Source organism: Gigantopelta aegis, chromosome 6 (genome assembly GCF_016097555.1).
Source record: "Gigantopelta aegis isolate Gae_Host chromosome 6, Gae_host_genome, whole genome shotgun sequence".
Taxonomy (NCBI): domain Eukaryota; kingdom Metazoa; phylum Mollusca; class Gastropoda; order Neomphalida; family Peltospiridae; genus Gigantopelta; species Gigantopelta aegis.
Genome location: NC_054704.1, coordinates 85252029 through 85261838, shown reverse-complemented (window position 1 = coordinate 85261838; position 9810 = coordinate 85252029). Strand labels below are relative to the sequence as shown.

At 39.7% G+C, this 9810-nt stretch overlaps 1 protein-coding gene across 1 annotated transcript in view; it reads left to right on the top strand.

Moving 5' to 3' along the window:
* The first annotated feature begins 206 nt into the window (after positions 1 to 206).
* The window catches only part of LOC121375982 (putative protocadherin beta-18), a 46952-nt gene continuing 37348 nt past the window's right edge, over positions 207 to 9810 (top strand). The window contains exon 1 of the mRNA XM_041503730.1: positions 207 to 345. The gene's annotated coding sequence lies outside the window, so the exon portion shown is untranslated. The remainder of the gene's footprint in view (positions 346 to 9810) is intronic.

Below are 9810 nucleotides of genomic sequence, written 5' to 3'. Positions count from 1 at the left end.
ACATCGCGCCGGTCAGGTAATCCATTCTGTTTGGCCATTATTCACAAATACGTGAACCAACGCCGAACAAGTAAATTCATTAACAGAACTTTTTCTTCTTCCGTACCCGCCAATCACCGCCGCCGTCCGCCTCTGGTTGGTTCATTATTTTGAACGTTGCGATAATGTTTGTCATCGCGTTGATAACGGTGACAGCAGTAGCACGTGGTCAATTGTCTTCGTACGACTCACTAGCATCGCATTACGGGCTGACAGCACAGCACTTCTTACCACTTGATAATTTATCTATCTTTTTGCCTCGACAACCGACCCGCAGTATCAGAGAAACACGACGGAGCCGGCGAGGTGAGTACAATACTTTTAAACTACGTCTTCACGCTAAGTTCCAATCCATAGTACGATTTGCGTGCCGAGTGATCGCTCATTGTTTTGCGTGCGAGGACACGTGATCGGGCACTATAGACCGACTTAGTGTTGAACACATTTCCATTTAAAATGAGATGTTATTAACTTAATCTGTACATAGGTCGATATGACATTGCGTTGCAGTACAACTAAAAACTAAAAGCATATTTGCATCTGTGATTAGTAACAGAGGGTTGCTTTTAATTATTCGAGTTGCCCACTTTAAATTTCTGTTTAATTTATTTTCTTGCTTAGAGGCACTTAAACGTTCAAGAACTATATATGCCATGGGTACATAGATCACTTATTAGGATTTTCTACCAGGGTAGTGGGTTAGAATCGATACTGGGATACGAACACAGCACCAGCCAGACTTAAAATCAATGGTATTAACATTGGTATTAACACCGAGGACGGTAACAAGGAGTCATGAATACAAGGTTTATATATATATATATATATATATATATATATATATATATATATATATTTTGTTTAAATTTTAACACCTATCTCTGAGAGAGAGAGAGAGAGAGAGAGAGAGAGAGAGAGAGAGAGAGAGAGAGAGAGAGAGAGAGAGAGAGAGAGACAGACAGAGAGAGAGAGAGAGACAGAGAGAGAGACAGAGACAGAGAGAGAGACAGAGAGGAGACAGAGAGAGGAGGAGACAGACGAGGAGAGAGAGAGGAGACGAGAGAGACACACACGGAGATAAAGAGAGAGAGAGAGAGAGAGAGAGAGAGAGAGAGAGAGAGACGGAGATACAGGAGAGAGAGAGAGAGAGAGAGAGAGAGAGAGAGAGAGAGAGAGAGAGAGAGAGAGAGAGAGAGAGAGAGGGGGGGGGGATGTTAAAATTTACACAAAAGTTAACGACACCACTAATGTGCCTCGATTTATTAATCATCATCGGTTATTGGATGTCAAATATTTGGTAATTCTGACACGTAGTTTCAGAGGAAGCGCGCTACATCTTTTCTCTAGTTGAAAGAGATATTTTATATGCGCTTTTCCATAGACAAGATAATACATATCACGGCCTTTGATATACTGGTTTGGATGGGTGAAATCTAATAAGTCGGCCTAGGAGGTTGGCTGCTACGACCAAACACCCCAGACGAGCGCCCTGCCGCCTGAACTAATCCCGCTCCATATGTATTATATACAGGCAGATGGTTAAACATATAATATACACATCCACACACACGAACACGCATACATACATCAATACACACACACACACACACACACACACACACACACACACACATACATAATACCTACCTACCTACCTACACACATACATACAATATATAGATATTCATACATCAATGCACACACACACACACACACACACACACACACACACACACACACACAAATACACACATCAATACATACATACAAACAAAAACAAAGAAACATACATACATACACACACACATACTGTTTGCATACGTACACAGATATATTGATATCATTCAAACGTGCATTATCCATTTTGCCCTCGATTATGCTAGTGTTGATAATGAAATCAGAAATGCCGAGACCATCTGAATGTAACAGGTCAACCTTATGGAAACCTATTATGGACATAATACAGACCTTGATGCTAAATCAATGAGTTAATTAAACGTAAAATGCGGGACATATTTTCTCAATAACCGATATTGCTTTAAACACAACTAAAATCCATGTAATATTACTTCGGGCGATGTTCAGAAGTTCGATAACAAATTTTGCGCCATTGTAATCACTGACAGCCGGCATGTCGCTAGCTTAACTCAGACAATTACTCCACGTCTAGCAGGACCTACGTATATTTTTACAATTCTTTTGTAGCAAATGTTCGATGAATAACGAATCCATTTAGATGTTCAATATGAATTCTTCAGTGCCTTGTTTTTGAATACGGGCTGTACATATCGGGTTCAGCTTTGTGCTCTTGAGAGGAAAGAAAGAGTGGATTGGAAAAAACACCATTTCCTCAACACGCGTCCATCTTCATGAAACATACAGAGCCGTTATCTCGTGCGTGCAGTAATTTCCTGCGATGCATTTGTTTAATTTCGCAGCACAACAGGGTAATTGCGCCACAGGCACTGCTTGCTGAAGTGTTCAATTATGAATTAACAATCGTCCATGAGCTTGCGCTAAAATACTTGTTGTTTTAAGAATAATGCACTTCTGAGAACGACCATGAAAAATGTTTCGTGCTTCAATCCGACCGCATGCCGCGCTTAGTTGGTGTATCGCCCTCGCTTGATGATGTTAATACTGTAACGATCTCGTGTTTAGAAGAGAAATCAAATAGTTTTAATGACACCCCAGCACATTGCTTAATTAGAATTATTCCTCCAAAAATGACCACACGGGGCTAGATATAAAAGTAATTGAAAATAATGAAATAATTAGGTATAATTTGCAAAACAAAAATAATTCGGAGACGCAGAATCTATAATTGAATAATAATTCGAACGCACCTCCCACGCATATAATTTCTGGAAAAGATCTCCACTGCTATTAAATGTTTAGTCTGAGTTGATAGCAAGATCACTTCCATACCAGGTTAACATCACTATGGAACAAAATAAAACAAAACAAAACAAAAAACAAAAAAACAAAAAAACAAAAAACCCCACAAAAAATCGACACAAAACAAACAAAACAAAAACAACAACAACAACACATGCGGAAATGGAAAAGGAAACGTTTGACATACTAGATTAAGACATTTCTGTAGTACTTTAGATGCAAACCTATATCCCTATGGACTATCTATGTATCCCTCACGTAATTGTGGACATTACTTTGAGAGCATATATTATGTCGTTGAATGTCAATTTTATAACCAGCAAAAAACGAATTCGTGTAACATCTCTAAGCAGTTTTGAACCAATTAATCTGTAATTTTATATTAAACGGTTGAGACACATTAAATGACAATATCAATAAACAACTATTTGAGCATGTTCACAAATACATTAAACAGACACAACGATTGGACTAAAAAAACTTTTATCTCATGGTACGGAATCATTAATTTGTTACTATTATTATTGTTATTATTTACCAGTTGGGCCGTCTAAGAAAATAAAATGTCAGTAATGAATACTGTTAAACCATCGATTATTTCTAAATCTTTCCCGTTATTTCAGTTTATTCAATCGTTTCTAACAAACGTTTACTTTATGTACTTATATTATTGAAAAACTGCGGTCGCAGTTACTGTAAAATTTTATGTTTGTAAACGGAGAGAGCCTCGTATGGATGGATAATCTGTGCCCAGTCCTTTTCTATATACACATTTTAAAGGCATGGTGGAGCAGGGAGAGTGGGGAGAGGCTGTAGACCCCAGTAATTCTGAATCAAAAATATTATTGTTAGTAAATCTTAAGGCAGAGATGAATTTTACTTGTAGAATGCAGGAAATTGCATTTCGGTTCAGTTAAAAAAAAAATCGGTAGAGTATACCCATGAATCCCCTAGAAACTTTGCGTTGCGCCCTCGATTTCACTCAGCCCCCTAATGTCTTCTTGCTTACGCCGTGCCTGATTATATCCAATTAAATGTTTTGTCAATCAAACAACAAAACACAAAAATACACACATACACACAAGAGAGAGAGAGAGAGAGAGAGAGAGAGAGAGAGAGAGAGAGAGAGAGAGAGAGAGAGAGAGAGAGAGAGAGAAGAAGCCAAATTCAAAATAGCAACAATATTAACAACAACAAATACATCACCACCACCACAACCACCACCTACAACAACAAAATCAAAACAAAACAACAAGAATCAGGGTACAATGATATACAGTCTCCTAGACAAAAAGCTACTTATTAGCTGAAAAGGCACATTTCCCACTTATTTGTTTGAATGGCAGGTATCACACATTGCCGTCTCACTAAGTAAGGCTTTACGCATGTTACCATTTTTCATTTAGCAGGAAAATCTCTTGTGTATACACTTTAAGCACAGCACATGTCAAGGCCTTTTATCTGGAACATTGATTGGAAAAGACAACACCTGAGAGGGTTTTGTAAGGATCGATCTTCGTACCTCCTGCTAGTCCTTTACTACACTGTTATACATCCCGATACTTGCTTCCGGCCTTTCTGCTGACAGCTTTTCCCGATAGAGTCGCAGGTTGGGATGGGGAGAATAGTCTTTCTGTTCACTCGTACCCCTCTGACGTCACAAGTCAATACTTCCAATTCTCTTCATTGTGCAGATGGTTGTGGAGCTTCCCTTCGATCAACCAAGTCAAATCAACCAAATTAGCTCCATTACAATTTCGGCGAACCATTCTAGGTTATGCGTCAAATTACCTTTAAGAAATTACGCAACAATTTCTATTTGACTTTAATCCTACGGGACATTTGCAAATTCAATAGCACCGAAACAAAATCCCTCACCCGCTACCGACCCTGGTCAGGCTGCTTGTGCTCCATGCACACGCCAGCGCCGGCCCACCCCAGCCTGCGACTCTATCAGGAAAAGCTGTCCTGTTCTGGGCGGACACGTAGGCGAGAGTCAACTCCTGCGCCCATGAAAGGCGTGCTCTACAACAACATGTTCTGAATGTGCACGTTAAATCCTATGTCCTGTTCTATCCTATTCGGTGGTTGATTTTAGAACAGATGACCTCCCCTTCTAGATATGGCAGGAATCAGGGCGGAAAACCGACCTCGATGGTGTCATGGTTAAGCCATCGGATATAATATTAGACTGGTAGATACAGGGTTCGCAGCACGGTACCGGCTCCCACCCAGAGCGAGTTTTAACAACTCAATGGGTAGGTGTAAGACCACTACACCCTCTTCTCTCTCACTAACCACTAACAAACTAACTCATTGTCCTGGACAGAAAGCCCAGATATCCGAGGTGTGTGCCCAGGGCAGCGTGCTTGAACCTAAATTGGATACAAACACGAAAATAAAGAGTGTCTAGAGATTAAGATACCAGTGCACAATATTTCACGTGTTCGCAGTCAGTCAGTAGTCAGTCAGTTACATGATGACATGTTACATTGTAAAATTGCAAGTACAAACTTAAAAATCACCAGAACGTTAGTCACTATACAATAAAGTTTGTGTTACCTGAGTAAAAAATCACTCGAACAGAGTTCCTCTTTGCTAAGACTAATAAAACACTGAAGTCCAGATTGAAAGCTTTAGCAGTTTCTAGACTTCATCACATAAGTTCAAAAGCCATGTGGCCAAAAGTTCAACATTATCTTTTGAACGTTGATCAAAATATTGATTTTGCAGCCAATATGCAACGAATTACTGCAGTTAATTTTGAAATATGAGGTGGTAGGATGTATATGCTTCTTTTTGTGTGGGGTTTGACTGCTGTTTCACCATTTATTTGTCATTAGTGGAAAGGAGGTGTTCTATATGTATTTGTATGAGATGTGGTAGAATATGCCACGATACGAATGAGAGTGGCAGTCCTCTTTTTGGCAGTGCAAGAGGGACGAAATCTCCAGTAAAGGATCTTGGGAGTGGCTGTCCTATAGACAAGGCAGAGATTCGTAGACTCAACCACAATTTTGTTATACGCCCATTCGACTCTGCATTGTGCAGAGATACGACCCTAATTATGTATTAAGGTTTTGTCGTTCAGCATATGTTTGACGTCCAATAGCCGATGATAAAATAAAATAAATCAATGTCCTCTAGTGGCGTCGTTAAATAAAACAAACTTAATTTTTTTGTCGTTCAGATATAAGAAGCGCTGGGTATAACGAAAGTCACATTTAATGGAGTTGCTAAGAGTGAAAAGAGGATCAATACTTATGTTTCATGAGATATAGGATATTTTCTATTTTGAACATGCAGGACTAGAAAAACAAATGTGGAATGAAAATGAATAAAAAAAACAAATATCTATCGCGTTTAATCTTTGATTTCCGCAAAGGCATAACGAAGCTTGAATCATCCTCGAGAAATCTAATTTAGCGCAACGTCAACATTTGTTTCCCGAATCCTAATAAACTATCAACCGATTTGATATATGTAGACAGCAATTGAACTCCCAACTGACTTTCGAAAATATATTTTCCTCCCTGATGCGACACATGTCAGCGTCGGTGTATGCTGTAACTATATATTATTATTGTGCAAGTTTGTGCAAAATACGTGATATTGTAAATGTGTATAACCCGTGATATAATAAAAATACCATGAGTTACCAATGTAAAAACACATCTCTCTATAAGACGGTCGTATTATTTTATTTGATGAACTTGACAACCTACGAGAGTTTTCCCGGTCACAGAAAGATATATTATTTTCTGTCTTCATCCTGTATGCGTTAGGTAATAAATAACCACACTCGCATGCATGCTGTACGATATTTATGACTCATTTTATCAATTGTATTATTCCTCTTGGAAGCCTAAAAAGACATTTATATGTTCGACTAATATGAACGTTTTATCCGGAGGCAAGGGATGCTTGTTTACCAACACCCCAGCACCTTGTTTTGTCAAATGTCTGACATATGGTAACTGCGATACTTGATGTGTAAAACCATTGCCACCATATAGCTAGGGTTTACGAGCCTCTATGTTAAGGCTTGTTCAAACGCCCGTGCTAAATTAGTTTTGGGTGTAGGACAAGACAAGTGTACTAGCAACTTGTCCGGCAGGACAATCAGCTGAAAATAACAATAATGTCGACCAAATGATAATATATTCACGCATTAAGCGTAGTAGAATGTTTGGAAGTTTGTTTAACTGAGCAGATGTTTTTGCTGTCAACCAAGACGTAACCCTTTCACAACAAACATTTGACTTATTTCCGTCGCATTCGCATTTGGCAAAGTTTGCACAGTTCATTATACGTCACAGAACATTCAGTTTCATCAGTGTTCATTTCGTTAGATGATGTGGCCTTACTGTTCATGTCATCACTGTGGAGGAGCCAATCACGATTATAAATGGATCACCCACACGTGTGATATCATTATATGATACCGTACATTTCACACAGTATTACCTATAACGGGTATATATCAAACAGTTATCCTACGGATGTTATGCGATAGTTACAACACCATGTATAATCCATGAGAGTAAATCAGACAGAAAACCCGATGCTGTCACATAGGCTACATCTATATTCTAAGCAGCAAGAGATCTTTTATATACATTTTGCCATAGCCGGGACAGTACACTGGTTGGAACGAGAAATAGCCCAATGGGCCCACGGATGGGGATTGATCCTATACCAATCGTGCATGAAGCGAGCGCTTTACCACTGGTCTATGTCCCGCTCCAGATGATGGCGATATTTGAATGAGCCGTGCACTCATCCATCATCTGGCCACGACAGCCTTCAGACTCATCTGCAAAACAAATAAGCCCTGAGATCACGGGACTGATCTGTTTTATAGCTTATTTATACTAATCTCAATCATCGTCGCTAAATTATGGGTAATAAAATTAGGATATTTCATTACTGAATAATAAATTATATTAGCATTCAATATTCAGCATTCTGAAAAATCTTCACAATATTCTCAATCTCATGAGGAAATATCGCTTACAATGCTGACATATATCATGCGCCCATACAGTGGGGTTTGTTTTGTTTCTATCTGTCTGTCTGTCAGGGTATCTGTCTGTCGGTCTCTTTGTTTCTTTCTTTCTCGCTCACTTTGTATCTCTGTCTGTATCTATGTATCTCCCTCTCTGTATATCTGTCTTCCTGCTCGTCTGTCTGTCTGTCTGTCTGTCTGTCTCTCTCTCTCTTTCTCTCTCTCTCTCTCTCTCTCTCTCTCTCTCTCTCTCTCTCTCTCTCTCTCTCTCTCTCACACACACACACACACACACACACACACTGTCTGTCTGTCTCTGTCTCTCTCTTTCTCTCTCTCTCTCTCTATTTCTCTCTCTCTCTCTCTCTCTCTCTCTCTCTCTCTCTCTCTCTCTCTCTCTCTCTCTCTCTCTCTCTCGTTTCCGCCATATATACTAATCATACCAAAAGCAGCAAGGTATTTCTTGTCCACACATCTTTTCTAACCAGAAAACACACTACGACCTTTGTACACACTGGTTGGAACTGGGAAAAAGCCATCGAGTCCACATATGTAGATCGATCCCTCGACCAACAGCACCTCAGAGAGAACATGACATGACATGGTAGGACAGAACCTGAAAAAGTAGAACATACATGGCGAGATAGGGCACACATGGTATGATAGGACATAGTAGGGCATACCGTATATGGCACAGTACGTATTACATACATAGCAGGGCAGGTTAAGGAATGGTATAAGAATAATGTACTACTCCTTAAAACCGTCTTCTGTTGATTCCCATTTTGTAAATAAAAACACCTGGACAGATGTTTTTGTAACCGATTCCTTGGAGTCTTTCAGACGCGGCTTATTGGGAATACATTTCTGCCAGTGTTAACAATACGATCCTCAAGGGTGTCTTCGCGGATAGAACCATCACGGCACCGCAACACCAATATACCAATTAGGTGCGTTTCTGTCTGCTGCCAAATGCTTTCGAAAACACCAGCCGGGTATCTCGTGAATATTTTATACTCGTTTGTTATGCTTTTAACCACGACGGCAACGTTGCGGCTGGTTGATTTGGTTACGGCGTGAACGGGGTCCCAGCTGGAGACCTATTGCTGAACATCACCATAAAGATGTCATTGTTTACTTTGTATTCTTCCGAATGTACACTATTTCTCATGCTGCAGCACATTTTGAAAGAATGTAAATTTGGACAGATTGTTATTTTCTCTCCGCGTTTTCACGCGATCGATTTTTCGAACCGTGTCACGGCCAGCATACCCGGTCTGAAAGGGAAACAAAAGATGGTTAATTCCCCTGATTAATAAATATTTCACGAGTTAGTTTTTTCCTATACAGATATATGTTTGAAAGAAAGACGTACGCTCGAATTGCTATGACACTGTGTCATCAAGCAAATACAGACTGGAATTTTTAAGTTTGGTTTGTTTAACGACACCACTAGAACACACTGATTAATTAATCATCGGCTATTGGATGTCAAATGTTTGTTAATTTTGACATATAGTCTTAGAGAGGAAACCCGTCACATGTTTCCATTAGTAAGGGATCTTTTATATGCACCAACCCACATACAGGATAGCACATATCACGGCTTCTGATATACCAGTCGTGGTGCACTGGCTGGAACGAGAAATAGCCCAATGGATCCACCGACTGGGATCGATCCTAAACCGAAATCGCATCAGACGAACGCTGTACCACTGAACTATGTCCTGCCCCCATGTTTCAAATAAATCATGAAAACGATACTGGATTCTGTGTTGTACATTCTTGTCCGTTTTACAATTTCAAAAAGTAGGACATTTTAGTTTCTTAAACCCCCCCTCCCCCCTCCCCTCCCCCCCCCTCAG